The following is a 19,492-nucleotide window of genomic DNA, read 5'->3' on the forward strand; positions in this document are numbered from 1 at the left end:
TAAAATTCTATTCTATTAAAAGGCTTTCAAACCCCATTAGGTAACTAACTTCCTTACATTTATTCATGTCATCTTTCTCTTCCTGGCTAGGATTTAAGACATGTTAATTCCTGGCGTTTAACAGTTCATTGGCACATAATATTGAATCAGTTTTTCTACAATATTATTATTAAATGAACAACTAATAAGTAGTTACCCTCATCTAAAGATTAAGAAGATTAAAATTGAGATAAAACCTAATAATTTTATCCTTCTAGAAAGAAGGTCTAAAAATGTCAATATTCATGCACGTACAGAATTATAGAATCACATACTTAGTGGTCAGTAATAGTAATAATAATAATAATAATAATAATAATAATAATAATAATAATAATACATTATTCAGCGTGGCAATTAATGTTTCTATATACTCCTAATTGAATCGTTATGCAAAGTCCGACAGAACAACAAAAAAACTTCTCCTTCTCATTCTTTACGAAACCACCTCTTACTGCTTGTAGAGACAGAGTTTGTAGAGCGACATGATACCGCTACTGCTTGTCTTCAGTACGTGAATGAAACACACAGCAATGTACAGAAAACTTATCGTACCCGTTTGAATATCTGTGATTACACGACGTAATCACGACACTCGCTTTGGTCACCGCTGATCTACGGCATAATAATAGAAATATGGTATAATATTCTAATGATACAGATATAGTAATCATCGTTATTTTTTTATTAGTATTGGCAGCCGGGGTAGCTCAAGACAGGCGTGTTTGTTTTCTGATTCGGAGCTACTCTCGGGTGTGTGTTCGCGTGGAAAAAATCACTTCAGGATTTTCCAATTTTTTTCCCAACCGTAAGGAGAATATCAGGTAATGTATGGCAAATTCTAATAATAATAATAATAATAATAATAATAATAATAATAATAGTAATAGTACTGGAAGGCCCGGGGTTCGATCGCAGGTGGTGACAGGATTTTTTCTCGTTGCCAAACTTTCAGAGCGGCCCCGAGGTTCACTTAGCCTCCTATAAAAATGAGTACCGGGTCTTTCCCGGGGGTAAAAGACGGTCAGAGCGTGGTGCCGACCACACCACCTTATTCTAGTGCTGAGGTCATGGAAAGCATGGGGCTCTACCTCCATGCCCCCCAAGTGCCTTCATGGAATGTTACGGGGATACCTTTACCTACCTTTACCTTTAATAGTAATAGTAATAATAATAATAATAATGGCCTATAATAATATAATAGTAATAATAATAATAATAATTAGTTTAGCGGGCATAGTTAAGATCTTAATACCTTCCCTTCCAATCAACCACGAATAGAATGACAAGTTACAGAGTTTACAACGAAAATGAGCTAAATGAAAGTTATGTATATACATCAGTCATCAATTAAACAGTAGATAGATAGATGGATTTATTGATATTACTTACTTACTTAATGGCTTTTAGGGAACCCGGAGGTTCATTGCCGCCCTCACATAAGCCCGCCATTGGTCCCTATCCTGAGCAAGATTAATCCAGTCTCTATCATCATATCCCACCTCCCTCAAATCCATTTTAATATTATCTTTCCATCTACATCTCGGCCTCCCTAAAGGTCTTTTTCCCTCCGGCCTCCCAACTAACACTCTGTATGCATTTCTGGATTCGCCCTACTCAAACGTCTGGATTTAATATTCCTAATTATGTCAGGTGAAGAATACAATGCGTGCAGTTCTGTGTTGTGTAACTTTCTCCATTCTCCTGTAACTTCATTCCTCTTAGCCCCAAATATTTTCCTAAGCACCTTATCCTCAAACACCCTTAACCTCTGCTCCTCTCTCAAAGTGAGAGTCCAAGTTTCACAACCATACAGAACAACAGGTAATATAACGGTTTTATAAATTCTAACTTTCAGATTTTTCGACAGCAGACTGGATGATAAAAGTTTCTCAACCGAATAATAACAGGCATTTTCCATATTTATTCTGCGTTTAATTTCCTCCCAAGGATCATTTAGGCTATATTTGTTACTGTTGCTCCAAGATATTTGAATTTTTGCACCTCTTCGAAGGATATATCTCCAATTTTTATATTTCCATTTCGTACAATATTCTGGTCACGAGACATAATCATATACTTTGTCTTTTCGGGCTTTACTTCCAAACCTATCCCTTTACTTGCTTCCAGTAAAACTCCCGTGTTTTTCCTAATCGTTTGTGGATTTTCTCCTAACATATTCACGTCATCCGCATAGACAAGCAGCTGATGTAACCCGTTCAATTCCAAACCCTCTGTGTTATCCAGGACTTTCCTAATGGCATACTCTAGAGCAAAGTTAAAAAGTAAAGATGATAGTGCATCTCCTTGCTTTAGCCCACAGTGAATTGGAAACGCATCTGACAGAAACTGGATGTATTGATATTAGTTCACAAAAGTACAAAACTTAATAATTTAAGAAAAAGATCTATATACAAATGTAGTTATACATAATAAATATACAATTTCCTAAACTATTTAATTTATCACAAATTTCAATAATTTATTGGTTCAAACTTGCACTTACGTCTGGTTTTAGTGCATGTTTAAACCAATCGTAATAACCAATAAGATTTTAAACCTTATTTATCTGCTCCTTTTCACAATTTAATTGTAATTTTTAGGTCTTATTTTACATAATAACTTATTATTTCAAATAGGTGAGCAGACGTCGACATACTGTAATTCATGAGCCTGAAATAGCTGAATCGGTACATTCCATATGTAGGTTAATCTTTATTTCTCGCAATATTTTCTTGTCAGCAGAAACGTATGCGTAACTTCTATGAAGACTACCGCATATCTGTTTAAACACAAACTTGACAAGTTGCTTACATAATCAACCTCAATTTAGTTTCATCATTGTATCGCATGCACTCATTTTCGATTCATTGCTATTATGATGACTAATGAATTTATTATAAATGCATTCTTATTGAAATTAAAATATAGTAGTTAACCAATTTATAAAGTCAAATTATCTTCTGAACCTATACTAATTAATATAGCTATCGGAATACATTAATAACTTCATTAATTATCTTTTTTCAACTTTTTATTATTTTAAAACCTTGACGTTATTCTATCTTATTTTCAAAACCTGTCTTCTTATCTTATTTAGTTAATAATTAGTTTTTCTAATTTTAGAAAAATTTAATCTTTGTTGATGCCTATCTCTTAGTAGGTAGTTTCGTTCAGTATCTATAGCCTTGATTGAATTTACTTTATTTCTGTTAAGGCCCATTCACAATGAAAATTAAACATAAACATAACGTAAGCATAAAACCTTGTGTCCATGTTATTTAATGAAAGCATTCACAATGAATTACATAAGCATAAGCATAAACTTAATCTTAATCATAAGACGTTAACATGAATGTTTGCAAACTCCAAACTTTCATGCTTATGTTTATGCGATTTGGAAACAGTACACAAGCGGAAAGCGTGTTTTCACTTTTTGTTTCACATCTCATGGGCTTTGCCTACAGGCAATATTTTGATCTATTGGCCGTGATGATAGCTAGGCGCGCAACATGGAATCATACGACGAAAAGTTGATTATTTTATACCAAGAAAACCCTTGTCTATACGACAAGAAACATAAAACATACAAAGAGATTACATTAAAAGAGAATGTATGGAAAAAATAGCACTGGAAATGAATTCTGAAGGTAGGTATTAGTTAAATCATTTTATAGCTAACATTATTTTATAGTTCAAAGTATTGGTGTTTCAAAATATATTAGTATGTGAATGTGGTTATAAAAGTCCCCCTGTTGTATTCTTCTCTGATTCAATGGATGAATCCACCATCGTTTTTTACATCTCCGTTTCTTTGATTTCAAGTATTGAAAGCCATATACTTTTGCCATTGTAGTTATTAGAAATATAAATTGAATAGCTACATCGTCAGTCATTGTGCAATTCTCCATTTTTATGTAATAGATTCTGTAGTTTTGTTGATTCGGTATGTTTGTTTCCACACACGTGTTATGTTTACGTTATGTTTAATTTTCATTGTGAATGGGCCTTGGCTACTTAAGTTTGTGGCATATGTTTATGTGCTTATGTTAATGCTTACGTTATGTTTAATTTTCATTGTGAATGGGCCTTTACAGTTTCAAATTAAACAGTAAAATACTATGAATTAAACAATGAAATATAAACTGTCTGGTCAGATTTACTATGTGGGAAATTGGGTTAAATAATATTCCTGTGTCCATTTTAAGGACACTAATTCCTTAGTGACGAGCTGGAAATGCTGTTGAACAAGGCTGCTGTCATTGTCGGTGCTTTCCTCTCTTCATCAGCGTCGACAAGGATAAGGTTTTAACGAGAGGAAACATCATAACTTTGTTCTGCTTTCCTCAGGGCATGCGACGTCTATTTGATAAACACGACTTGTGCTTCCTCTAATATCACACATTTGTTGTCACTTTATACAGATATATCTTCTTTTACATTCTCTTGCCTCAAACTCTGTTCGTATTTATAAATGTTCTACTTTCGTCATCCTGTTTTATTTATTCGCGTGCTTAAAGAAGATATATCGCTAGTAAAATATCCCATTTGGAGGGAATTTTTTTTACTGATGTACAGAATGTTAAAATAAAGTATTCAATGTTTAGAAATATGTTAGTACAAACCAAAAGAAGACGTAATTCTAATAAACATGTGCCTAAAATTAATATCTTTCTTGATATGAGTATTCGTTCTTAAATATCATAAAGCATTCTCAATGTGATATCCATAAAAAAGAATATTCAGTATTCTGAGAGGTGGTGGACAAGACAAATATGTTTAATAAACATGGGTCCTAAATTATTATTTCCCGAGATGGGTACTTGTTTGTAAACATCATAGGAAATGTTGGATTTGATTTTCATTCATTGTAACGCATCATCCTTCTGTCATACATATTAGGGCAGCCGTGGCGAAAATGTGACTCGCGAGCACATTGTGGCTCGCAATGACAACTATGCATTTCTCTTGCTTCATACCTCCCACAACTCCCACCTTCTCACTCACTGGAGTCAAACTCCGTTGCATTTGTATTTGTCTCTGCCCAGCGAGTGGCGTATCATCGCAATGTTTCTTTCGAAACCATGTACCTCTACAAAAACGAAAGTTTCAAGTAGGATGGGAGGACGAATTTTTTTGCTGCCAATATGATGAGAATATTAAATGTATGATTTGTTCACAAGTATTACGAGGAAAACTGTTGTATAACATAAAACGGGCATTATACTACATGTAACTCATGAAACATTAAAAGGTTGTGTTGTTATTATTATTATTATTATTATTATTATTATTATTATTATTATTATTATTATTATTATTATTATTTCGATCCTTTTTCAGCAGATGTACGAATAATACGGTTAGATCTTCAATTTAAATTCACAGATTTAGAATGTGATGTTAAATTAAAGCTGGATGTAAGGACTTGACAAATGTTGAACTTTCCAAATCTTTGCCAAAAAATAAAGATCCGAAGCTTCGTTCTTTCTCTTGTTCTTTTGAAACCATGTTCGCTACAACTTACGTTTGTGAAAAATTATTTTCAAGAATGAAAATAGTAAAAACCAAATTTAGGTCACGACTGACAGACAAATACCTTCGTGATCAACTACGACTGGCAGTAAGTGACATAATTCCTGATTTTGAAACTCTGTCCCAGAGAAATTCTGAAGGCAGTTAATTTTAGGTTGTGATAATGTGTCCTATGTTTTCTTGTTTATTTCTTTCTTCGTTACACGTACTAAATATTAGTTTGTAGCGTTGTACTATATAAATTATATTTAAGTGCTTGACGTAAGGAAAATGAAAATCCGTTACTAAGCCAGACAGTTGCTTCACTTCCCCTTCGGGTGTCCGCCTCCCTCCATAGGTGCTATGCATGTTGCAGGTTACACAGTGGCTCGGCGCACGATTACATTTTCGCCACGGCTGTATTATGGAATCACACTTTGTTACCCTTTTGTTTACTGCATTTCCCATATGATATGATTCTGTATATCCAGTAACAAGGGATGAAGTTACAAGAGAATGGAAAAAGTTACACAACACAGAACTGCACGCATTGTACCTATTCTTCATCTGACATAATAATTATGAACATTAAATCCAGACGTTTGAGATGGGCAGAGCATATAGCACGTATGGGCGAATAAAGAAATGCATATAGTGTATTAGTTGGGAGCCCAGAGGGAAAAAGAGCTTTGAGAAGGCCGAGAGGTAGATGGGATGATGATATTAAAATGGATTTGACGGAAGTAGAATATTATGCTAAGGACTGGATTAATCTTGCTCAGGATAGGGACCGATGGCGGATTTACATGAACCTCTGGGTTCTCCAAAAACCATTTGTCAGTATACCCAGTATGAAACAAGCAAAGCAAATATACTATTCTAACAATATCAATTTCAAAGATCTTGTTCCCCACAAAATTTAATTTTAGGACCCATGTTTATTATGCGTTTTCCCTATTTTGATGAATACTACCATTTCTCATAACATTGATTTTTTTAGTGGAAGTCACATGTTCCTATGATGTTGATAAATAGATACTTATTTTTCAACCCATTATATCAGACGTTTTTGTTGCTTTAATGTATACAAAGACCTCTCAAAATATTTAATGCTTTCAATAACACCCTGTATAAAGTTATTAAAATATGTTTCATGCTTTTAAGAATCAAAGATTTTAGATTGTATTACAAAGAGGAAAAGACATTTTTATGGATTTTCTATTCCTGTCTAATAGCTTCTACATTTCTGAACTGCTTTTCATCATATAGGCCTATGGTGTACATATAGAATGTTTTGAATTAAATTCTGTTTTCTTTTGAGACTTAATCTTCCCAATACTTATAAATTGCTACCAGGTTCCATCAACAGAAAATTAGTACTATAGTCCGATACCTGAAATATATCTTATTATGCCACGTTTCTATGCTTGCTTTATCAGCAAATTTTTATCTTTCTACACTATTTATTTATGATAGTGATATTATTTATAAATCAGCTGCTTATCTATGCGGATGATGTGAATATGTCTGAATAAAATTTACATACGATTAGGGAAAACACGGGAATTTTACTTGAAGCAAATAAAGAGATAGTTTTGGAAGTAAATCTCGAAAAGACGAAGTATATGATTATGTCTCGTGACCAGAACATAGTACGAAACGGAAATATAAAAACTGGAAATTTATCCTTTGAAGTGGTGGAAAAATTCAAATATCTTGGAGCAAAACTAAAATCAAATGTAAATGATACTCGGGAGGAAATTAAACACAGAATAAATATGGGAAATGCCTGTTATTATTCGGTTGAGAAGCTTTTGTCATCCAGTCTGCTTTCAAAAAAGCTGAAAGTTAGAATTTATAAAACAATTATATTTCCGGTGGTTCTGTGTAGTTGTGAAACTTGGACTCTCACTTTGAGAGAGGAACAGAGGTTAAGGGTGTTTGAGAATAAGATGATTAATTAAAATATTTGGGACTAACAGGGATGAAATTACAGGAAAATGACGAAAGTTACACAACGTAGAACTGCACTGTATTCTTCACCTGACATAATTAGGAACATTAAATCAAGACGTTTGAGATGGGCAGGACATGTAGCACGTATAGGCTACAGAAATACATAATTATGTATGTATTATTTATTTACACTGCAAGTGGGCAAGCACCCGGTGGCAGTGGTATATACAATATTAACAATACACAATAAAATGATAAACAATACACAATCAAATTTACAACACACAATACAATTTTACAACACATATACAATTTTATACACAATACAATAAGAATACACAATACAATTTAACACTAATAATAAAACATAAATAAAATACCTAATTTTACAATACAACCTACATAATTATGTATAGGTCCTACATAAGTTGCAATAGTCTTTCACTTTACTCTCATCTCATTCCCTGTAGTGGCACTATGACGCATTTCACTGACACTTTAGGACACATTTCACTGACACTCTGTAACACATTTCACTGACACTATAGAACACATTTCATTGACGCTATAAATTATCACTGATCGGAACTGTTCACTGCACTGTAAAACCATAACTTCACTGACTCACCTCGCTTCACTGATACAACAGTTCAAATAAGTCAAATAATTACATCCTTATGCATACTTATAAACAGAACTACATTTAAACTAAACATTTGTAGTCTAAGGCCCTCTTACACGCTATTTTTAAATAATTTACAATTCAAACCAAGGAAGTAAACTCGTCAGGCTAGATAAATACATGTCACCTTAAAAATTAAATGTTGAATGTCAACTTAATTTTAATTTGCACTTTATGCACAACTTTTTAAATTATTCTTGAATCTCCTTAAGAAAGGACAGCCCTCAAAGACCGCTGCAGGTAGGTCATTCCAATCATTTATACTTCTATTTAAAAATGAGAATTTACCTACATCCGTTTTGTGTTTCGTACATTTGATTTTAAAATCATGATCGTTCCTACCATAGTACTGTGTGTTAGGTGAGAGACCGGAGGGAAAAGACCCTTGGGGAGGCCGAGACGTAGAATAATATAAAAATGGATTTGAGGGGTGTGGGACATGATGGTGGAGACTGGATTAATCTTGCTCCGGATAGGGACAGATGACGGGCTTATGTGAGGGCGTCAATGAACCTCCGGTTCCTTAAAAGTCATAAGTAATTGACAGTATTTACTCGTATTATTTATTGTAGTCGTGAGCCTGTTTTATTTATTCGCTGAATGGTGCATGCAGTTGCCAATCTGGTTCGGGTATTCTCTGGAGCTTCTAGTTGTTATTTATTCTGTAACTGGGCCAGTAGTGAGATCGTTTCATATTTTATTTCCCGATCCAGTTGTCGGCTTGTTCAATGTGTTCGCTACCTGGTTTATTTGTTAGTTTATTTTATTTCGTCTCTAATAGGTCAAGTTTTTACCTTATTATTAGTTTGTTTACTTATACAATTGTGCTTTCACTTTATTTGTTCCCTGAATGGTCTGTTTTTTCTGCCTGCTATATTTATTCTCTGATTAGTTTGTTCGTTAAATGATTGTATTGTACTGTATTTATGAACATTCCATGGTATTCGTACATTTCTTCACAGCTAGAATATGGAACAAGTAAAAAAACTTAATACTACTATAAAGTCTTAATTTATATTCGCAGTCTAGTTGAAATATATACAGAAGAGGTTTACGATATAGTCTACTAGTACAGCACAAAGTTTTAGTATCAATTTCATGAAACGTTGCTGAATGTCATGAATTCACCTATAGAATAGAAGGCGTGAGAAATTAGGCACTTCTTTAATTTGGCCCTAAATAATCTTATGTTTTGAGTTTCATTTTTTATATCGATAGGGAGGTCATTAAAACTTTTACTGCTATATAACGCACTTCTTTTTGATAGCACGATAGACTTTGCCAATGGAGTATGAAAGTCATTTTTTGACGCGTATTTATACTATGAACTGGTGAATTAGTTACAAAGTTTTCACGATTATATACGAGGAAGATTATTAATGAAAAAAATATACTGACAAGGCATGATCATTATTTGTAGTTTTTTTTTAAATAGTCCTACATGATTCCCTAGATTTGTCACCTACAATTATTCTAATTACTCATTTTTGTAGTAGGAATATACTGTTACTACGGTGTCGTGTATAGTTTCTGGGGTAGCTCAGTCGGTAGAGCGTTCGCGCGCTAAGTGAAGGGTCCCGGGATCGATACCCGGCTCCGGAACAATTTTTCCTTGAAATTGTTCACACCTGCTTTACAGGGAGCTACTACCTGAAAGCCAGATTTGTATAAAAATGGATATAATTTCTGAACTATTAAATATACATGCATGAAATTTAGAGCACTCTTTCTTTAGACTATTAGGAAACTTTTCTCTGTAACAGAATTTTGTTAATTACTTTAATTTAAAAAATACGTCCGTTTGTTTGCAAGAAAGGAAATCAGAAAATTGTTATTAGAGTTTAATTGTTTATTTTACAAACGAAGGGACTAATATCAACTGCACGCATTGTATTCTTCACCTGACTTAATTAGGAGCATTAAATCCAGACGTTTGAGATGGGCAGGGCATGTAGCACGTATGGGCGAATCCAGAAATGCATATAGAGTGTTAGTTGGGAGACCGGAGGGAAAAAGACCTTTGGGGAGGCCGAGACGTAGATGGGAGGATAATATTAAAATGTATTTGAGGGAGGTGGGATATGATGATAGAGACTGGATTAATCTTGCACAGGATAGGGACTGATGGCGGGCTTATGTGAGGGCGGCAATGAACCTTCGGGTTCTTTAAAAGCCATTTGTAAGTAAATAAGTAAGGGACTAATATCAAAATTCTGTTACAGACAGTTTGTAGAACACCTTTTGCAAACATTGCAAAAAACTGTTTGAATCTATATTTAAAAACGGTTTCGATAGGCCTATATCGGTTTTAGTACAATCCTGCATTGGGTATTTTTTTTTTCAAATTTGGGCCCCCAAATAATTTTTTTTTATTCAAAATATTTTTATTTGGTTGAGATGCCACAGCTATGAGTACTCTACATACAAAAAATTAAGGGTGCTATTCATAGACATTTCGCAGCACGCGCTACGAGCGTACTAAGCTAGCCCTGCTAACCACTGGTTACTAGTACAAAATTCAAATCATATCCTATCGCTAACACTGGTTTATGAATAAGAAAAACGCTGATAATCCACCGAAAGCCTGCGCTAAAAATGTCTATGAATACGGCCCTAATATTTTACACCAAATAGGAAAAAGTTTTAAAAAATACCATCATCTCCCCTTAATAACTAAAGAAGTTATACTTACACCAACAAATTATCGATCACTATCGATTAGCAGGCTCAGATATCTTTGAACGTCACTGTACATACGTCGATGACAACGTAAAGTTGGAGTATAAGAAATATACGTACTGAAGTTGTACTATATGCTTAAATATACTAGAATTGCGTGGGCCTGATAAGCGTTTCCGCAGAATTTACTCTCGACGTGTCTCGCAGATTGCATTTAAATGACGCCTGTTCCCCGAGAACGTCGCTGTCGGTATTTGAGAGGCCGAGACACACACAAGAGTAATAATGAGAAAGCAATCCCGGAGAAGGTGTTGACAACGTCCTCCACGTCCAAATGGTTGTTGCAGAGAGGGGGGAGCGTTATTCCGTATTCATACCCTGACAATGTAGCCGTACTAGTGAAATGGGTATGGAATATTGTTTTTTCCCTCCTGCTTCGTAATGTTGTCCGTTTCTTTGAAGGTACATTCAAGGGATTTGATATTAAAGCGGAGCTTAGAGGAACGAATGGTAGTGAGGGATATGACTGTACGTATCCAATACATTAAGTATCTACGCGGTGTACTGTGTGGCCGCTTGGATTAAAAAATTCACACCTCCATTTTATATATTGTAAGTGTGATATACATGAGGCTCTGTGAAAGCTTTATTACTTTCTGTTGTGTTGCCTCGTCAGTGACATCGTCTTCTTTCATGTTAGTTTCTTTTTAGTTATAATTAAAATTTGAAGGAAATAATGATTAAACCTATTATATCCATTACTACGTTAATAAATTACTAGGCATGCGATTAGTGTTTGCTTTTCCTTGTTTATGTTTTATAAATTACTTTGTCTTGAACATTGTAATTTGGGCTTTGCCTGTTATGTTCAATAATAATAAATAAATAAGTAAGAAAGTAAGTAGGTACAAAATAAATAAGTAAAAGATAAATAAATAAGAAGTAAATAAGTAAGTAAAAAATAAATAAGTGAAAGATAAATAAATAAGTAAATAAGAAGTAAATAAATACGTAAAAAATAAATAAGTAAAAGAAAAATAAATAAGAAGTAAATAAATAAGTAATAAATAAGTAATAAATAAATAAGTAAAAAATAAATAAATAATTAAAAAACAAATAAGTAAAAGATAAATAAATAAATAGGTAAAAAATAAATAAATAATTATAAAAAATAAGTAAATAATTAAAAGATAAATAAATAAATAAGTAAAATGTAAACAAATAAGTAAAAAAATAAATAAGTAAAAAATAAATAAATTAGTAAAACAATAAATAAATAAATAATAAATAAGTAAAAATTAAATAAATAAATAATAAATAAATAATTAAAAATAAATAAATAAATAAAAATAAATAAATAATAGATGAGTAAAAAATAAATAAATAAATAATAAATAAGTAAAAAATAAATAAGAAATAAATAAATAATAAATAAATAAATTATTAAATAAATAAATAAATAATAAATAAGTAAAAATCAAATAAATAAATAAATAATAAATAAATAAGTAAAAATAATAAATACATAATAAATAAATAAGTAAAAATAAATAAATAGTAAATAAGTAAAAATAAATAAATAAATAATAAATAAGAAAAAAAATTAAATAAATAATAAATAGTAAAAAATAAATAAGAAATAAATAAAGAAATAAGTAAAAAAATAAATAAATAAGTAAAAAATAAATAAAACATAAATAAATAAAAAATAAAGGAATAAGTAAATAAATAAGTAATAAATAAATAAATATATAAATAAATAAATAAGTAAAAATAAATAAAAAATAAATATGATTGTAAAAAAAAATGTCTTTAGGCTCTTAAATAAGTTATAAATTATGCAAATAGGCTCATAAAATAATTCTTCTTCTCTTCTCCACTTCATGATTTAGGCCACAGCCTGTTCCGATCTCATAGCAAGTCTTTCCATTCTATCGTGCTCTGGAGTGAACAAGGCTCTGAAATCAGCTACAAGTGTCGGTCTGTTTTTTTTTGCCACTACTGTACAAGATAAAGAAATGAAGGAAAAAAATGTTGAATGTTTCCAAAATTTTAAACTCGTTTCGTTCTGAGCTTGTGGCTGGGATGTCTAATGGATTTACATAACACATTAACGGATTGTTATTTAAGTTCCGACTAAAATACGTTTGTGATTTTGAAAATGAGTAAGAATGGTTATAATTTAAGAGTATGATTCCAAAACGCGTTCAGTGCATTTTTATGAAAGGACTGGGTTAGTTTTTCTTTTTTTGCCCACCGGTCTACGGACTGAGCGAGTTTTCAAGTGACATGCACAATAACAGAAACTTTTAGACAAGGATTGGCGTTGTTTTGGAAGAAAAGAAGATTCAAATATAATGACAGATGTCTAAAGAAATCATTTACCATATGTATAAATCATGAAAATGCCCAAGTGGGTTGAGCGAATTTTGAGATCACACTTTTCAATTTCATTATGCTTTAGGTTGCCCTATAAATAATAATGTCTTAAGTTATATATAATAATATATATATTAATCTGAGGATTAACGGAATGCCCTTTTGGAACCAGCTCAAAGCGCTTTAGACTGTCATAATTCCACCTGGAAAAGAAAAGTTATTTTGGTCCAAATCATTATTTTCCAATAATTTCATCAAACCACTGAAAATTTAATCAGTGATTTAAAAAAAAAGTGTTATTTACAAGTGATAAATAACCAATTAAGGGCCGGTATTATAAACGCCGTTTAAACCTTACGTTCAGTTTAAACTGAAGTTTTTCGTTCCGCTTCGTATTATAAACCTTAATTACCAGTTAATTTTGAGTTAACTTGAGTTTAACCAGTGCAAGATGGCGATTCCCGCAATACACATGGATATTATAGATGTTTTCCAAGAACTTATGAGCGACTATATGTGAGTGATTAATTTTACACGGCGGCCAAGAATTTTTCGAAATAGAGTGCACCACTTTGAAATATACATAAATGAACATAAGTTTTAAAACAGATTGAGGTTTTCGAAGCAGACAGTCCTAACATTCAGAATTAGGTTTATAGTCCTAACCTTGTTTCGAAAATTGAAACTCGGATACAGCATGCAACAGAAAAACGAGAAAGTGTAAAAATATGTGCTTTAGGGTTTGAATTTAAAGATTATTTGAAAAGATAAATAATTTATTTTTTTATTTTTGAAAACATTCTGTTGAATCTCTGCATCAGTTACTAGTTACACTGCGCTATTTTTCCTCTGGTAGTACGCATACTGAAAACGATGGAAGATATCGGAGGTGTCCGTAAATACACTATAAACCTACTCCGCATTGTACTGTGTGTGGCAGACAGTCTCCTGGTAAGATTTACTATTGGCCTGATTAATAAAGACACTAATAATATTACCTAATTTTACTATACTCGTAAAAATAATTTTATTGTTTGACTGAATTCTGTTTCATAAATATTCTAGACAACACTTAAAATTCGCACACTAATATTTTTACTTCATTACTCAGTTGATTCTGTATGGAGTTACGTCGCGGATGGTAATGTAAGGTTTAGTTTGGTTGCATTGTGTTTGGGAGTATAAAGTTGGTAGCCAGCGTTAAGAAACTATTTGAGGTTAATGCCCACGTGCATCAACGTCGGTTAGTGTAACCATCAGTTAAAATTGTCACCTAATCCCTGATTAAGCATTTTTACGGTGGATCGACCTCGGTTACGACTTAAATAGAAGGTTAACCACACTAATCTCTAACCAAATATGAGAGGTTAAAGGAGATAATCAGCGATTAGTAGAGCAAGTAAAGCAAAATGGCGGCCAGAACCACAGGTGATTATTTCTAAGACGATTATTATTGTGCAGTACTTGAATTACTTGGATAGAGCGTGAGCGTGAAGGTTCTTTAGTGGAAAGAGAGAATTCTTACGAGGAATTATGTGACAGAAAATTTCAGGAGGGATTTCGTTTATCAAAATCTACAAATTGATTACTTGAAATGACACAAGAACAATCATATTTCTCCTACGGATCGGCTGCTTATATTACGATTCTATGTAACTGTTATTTTCTGTATTTTAAGAGGGAATACTCGAATACCGGTATCTCTTTCTCTATGTCACTGGCTGAACAAAGAGAGATTATGGATGGATCTTAGGATAATGCACAATTCCCTGGTGTAAATAGAGTCCAAGATCGTACACACATTCCTACCAATCTTCTGCATCCTTTTCCTTTATAGATATTCCATCTTTTTTATATAATAAATTTAAATCTAGTAATTAAGTCTATCGATACTTCAACCTAACATTGGGATATAATCATTTTTGGATTCAATTTTCCATTTTGTACGATTTTAACCTAACAGTACTGAAAAACAAAGAAATGAAACTCACAAATATAACAGCGCCCAAAGGCAAACAAATGCAACGCGAAAATGTAGGATACGTTCATTACGATGTAGAACATAGTGAGCGCAGTCGTTTTTAGACGTTGACTATTATCTTTGCAGCGGTATGGATTAGTCATTTTGTAGAAACAATGTACCGTCATAGACTTTACTCTGGTTAAATGAGATGTCAGCTAGCCATGTTTTAGTAATCGGTGATTATGAATGGTGCACATAAATTACATTTTAACCACGGCTACTGTTTAACCGTCGTTTCGTAATCTATGATTACTGCGTTTTTAATCAATGTTGATGCACTTCGCCATAAGTCTGACAAGCATACTGAAGTACGCGGTATTGGTCCTCTTTAGGTTTTTTATGGTACTCTTTCTGATATCGAAGAACAAAGACGTTTCTTAATGAAGATTCTCCACGAGCGTCGGCTATTTTAAATCAATAATATAATTAAACAGTTGCGATCGTCTTCTTTTCTTTCCTAGCAGTAATACCAATCGTATTCAACTACGGTTTAACTTAACCGAGACTCTGTAATACGGCATGTTGAGTTAAACTCATGGTTAGGTTTAACTTATGTTTAACATAATCTTTAGATTAATCGTATTTATAAAACCAGCCGTAAAAAGAAAAAGTAGAGTTCTTTGGGAAACGGAACACTAATAAGATATTTATTTCAACCTTAAGATATTCAGGTTTGCATATACAGGCCAAATTGTGTACTTCAATAATGTCCACGTTTTGTATTAATTACAATTGGATATACTTCTGTCGGTGTGTAGATTTATAATCAATATTAAGCAATCATAGAAAGGAAGTTCTTTCTGTCAAGTTTTTAAGAGTTTGTCATTTCAAAGTTGTATCGATGTAATTTAATTCCATCTGCAGGTTTAAAACAATTAAGACCAGGCACAAACTCTTGGATCAATTATTACGAAAATAGTACATTAGTTATTGAACTGAAAGTTTGCTTTCACCTGGATAACCCTATTTTTTTACCTGACGGTGAAAGATTTTAATTGGAACCTATTAATTAAATCGGGAGTAAAACACCACTTCAAAGAAATAAGTTATAACTGGTTTTAAACCGCTGTTAATTAAAAATTATATAAAAAGCACGGAAGTTTCATTAAAGTTCAGGTAAAACGTGTATTGGAAATCAATGGAATTCGTATCATGACGTGTCTTCAAATATTAAATTCATTGTTGAATAAAAGTAGAATATTTTGTGTGTAATTTCATCTCATTCATTGAATTACGCCAATTTCAATGGTTTACCACTTTAACATATGTGTATAGCATATCTTCATATCGTTTAGACTACTTAGTTGACTCGCACGTTAGCTCTTTTCACCTAACAACCAAAAACATGATGAGAACTCAAAGTAAGTAAGATGAAAAACCTCCTCCTAGGTCCTACACGACCATGACAAAACGCACAATTCAGACTATTTCTTAATTATTGCTTACATTGTGACCGGATTTTAAACAATTTATTTTTCACCATTGCATTCTGTTTACTTTAGATTATTATTTTCTTTGCTGTTTTACTATTGCACTTTATTGAAAAATTCGATAGCTCTCCGCCCTAAGTAATTTAGGGTACTATGCATAGACATTTCGCTAGCCCGCGCTATGAGCGTGCTAAACTAGTCCCGGCTATCGACTGATTATTTGTACAGGATTCATATCATATATCATATCATGTCATATATCATATCATACCATGTCATATCATATCATATATCATATCGTATCACATCATATCATATCCTATACTTACTTACTTACTGGCTTTTAAGGAACCCGTAGGTTCATTGCCGCCCTCACATAAGCCCGCCATTGGTCCCTATCCTGAGCAAGATTAATCCAGTCTCTACCATCATATCCCACCTCCCTCAAATCCATTTTAATATTATCTTCCCATCTACGTCTCGGCCTCCCCAAAGGTCTTTTTCCCTCCGGCCTCCCAACTAACATTCTATAGGCATTTCTGGATTCGCTCATACGTGCTACATGTCCTGCCCATCTCAAACGTCTGGATTTTATGTTCCTAATTATGTCAGGTGAAGTATACAATGCGTGCAGCTCTGCGTTGTGTAACTTTCTCCATTCTCCTGTAACCTTATCCCTTTTAACCCCAAATATTTTCCTAAGAACCTTATTCTCAAACACCCTTAATCTCTGTTCCTCTCTCAAAGTGAGAGTCCAAGTTTCACAACCATACAGAACAACCGGTAATATAACTGTTTTATAAATTCTAACTTTCAGACTTTTTGACAGAAGACTAGATGACAAAAGCTTCTCAACCGAATAATAACAGGCATTTCCCATATTTATTCTGCGTTTAATTTCCTCCCGAGTGTCATTTAGATTTGTTACTGTTGCTCCAAGATATTTGAATTTTTCCACCTCTTCGAAGGATAAATCTCCAATTTTTATAGTTCCATTTCGTACAATATTCTGGTCACGAGACATAATCATATACTTAGTCTTTTCGGGATTTACTTCCAACCCTATCGCTCTACTTGCTTCAACAAGAATTTCCGCGTTTTCCCTATATATCATATATCATATCGAATCATATATCATATCATATCATATCATATCATATCATACCATATCATATCATATCATATCATCATATCATATCATATCATATCATATCATATCATACCATATCATATATCATATCGAATCATATCATATCATATCATATCATATATCATATCATATCATATCATATCATATCATATCATATTATATCATATATCATATCATATCACATCATATCACATCATATCATATCATATCACATTATATCGCTAACGCTGGTTTATGATTACGAAAAACGTTAGTTCGCTGATCATCCACCGGAAGCCCGCGCTAAGAATGTCTATGAATATGGCCCATAGTGTTTACTGCGCTAGCGCAAGACTTTGCTTCACATCGCACGTAATAGGATAGAGAATATATTTCTTCATTAACAGAGTATTTTTTAGTTTCTAATGGTGGATCATATAAATACAATGCAACCAATAGTTCGGCCGTATCGGCGAAATACTGCACTAAACGTCTTACGACATAGCAGGTATGCCATTTTACCCTGATGTTTCAAACAGATTTTTTGACTCATAACCTAAAATAATATTGTATGACTGCGATATGGTGAACTATTTTGCCGTTTTTAATAAAACGTTGCCGGGGTACACCACGTGGAGGTGAGTTTACCATTGTACCCCATTGCTTTATTCCGTACTGCAACAGGGCGCAACTGCCTAGGCAGCCACCTTCATCACCTAGATATCCTACCAAGTCCATATTGTATCCTCTGCAATACCTTGGACGTCATGGACGCTGATCACATAAAAATTTGCTCATTACTCTCGGCTAGCACTCTTGTGGACAAATACTGGGAGGCCAGAGAAAAAATGATGAATTTCTTAACTATTTACTTTTAAATTGTACTCCTGCAATTGTCTTTGTATATTCCCTATTTGTTTTACTTTTGGTTATTATAAGGTTAATGACATTTGTCAATTACCTCTGTATTAAATAAATAAATAAATTTATATTTGTATTATAATAAAACTAAGTATACATAATAATTACTCACCCTTCACGTTTGTGGACAATCTATATAGCTTTCTTAGTTTATGACAAGCAGAAAACTAGAACAGGCTAGAAATACCTAATGATATTTTATGCTCGACCATGCCGAAATGTAGTAATTATACACCTGGTAGCAGACCTTTAATGCATGTCATTAAAGTACACCTACTCATTAAAGGTCAGGTCTTTCAGCCAATGACGACTCAGGTTACAACTGTTCAGCCAATGACAGGTCAGCTTTCTACCGTTATAAAGCCGCAAGTATAGATTATTCTCGGATATGCAATCGAAAGAGAATTAGCGAAAAGTCACGGAGGCTGGTAATCCAATACTGTCGCAGAAGGTTATGTTCTGTTACTATAATAATTAGCGTTAATTGTAAATAATATTCAAATAAATTCAATTTGTCATCTCGTTTTACAATGTCTAATTTAATTTGAATGTTATCTCTGTAGGTTCTTATGGCCTAGCAAGGTTAATGTGGACATCTGTTCCTCGGAAAAAATCAATACTTTAGCGTTTGCGCACATCTCACAACATACGGGACATTGCTAAAAAATTAATAATATCAAGTTAGAAATATGGTCGAGCATAAAAGTCGTATGAAACTCGCCTATAATGGTAATTAAGAA

The 19,492-nt window shown here is 32.9% G+C and overlaps 1 non-coding gene across 1 annotated transcript; it reads left to right on the plus strand.

Annotated features, from left to right (window-relative positions):
- Window positions 1-9,720: 9,720 nt before the first annotated feature.
- TRNAS-GCU (transfer RNA serine (anticodon GCU)) lies at window positions 9,721-9,793 on the plus strand. The gene has a single exon. It is a non-coding gene; the product is annotated as a tRNA-Ser (tRNA).
- The last annotated feature ends 9,699 nt before the right edge of the window (window positions 9,794-19,492 follow it).

Source organism: Periplaneta americana, chromosome 7 (assembly GCF_040183065.1).
Source record: "Periplaneta americana isolate PAMFEO1 chromosome 7, P.americana_PAMFEO1_priV1, whole genome shotgun sequence".
Lineage (NCBI taxonomy): Eukaryota > Metazoa > Arthropoda > Insecta > Blattodea > Blattidae > Periplaneta > Periplaneta americana.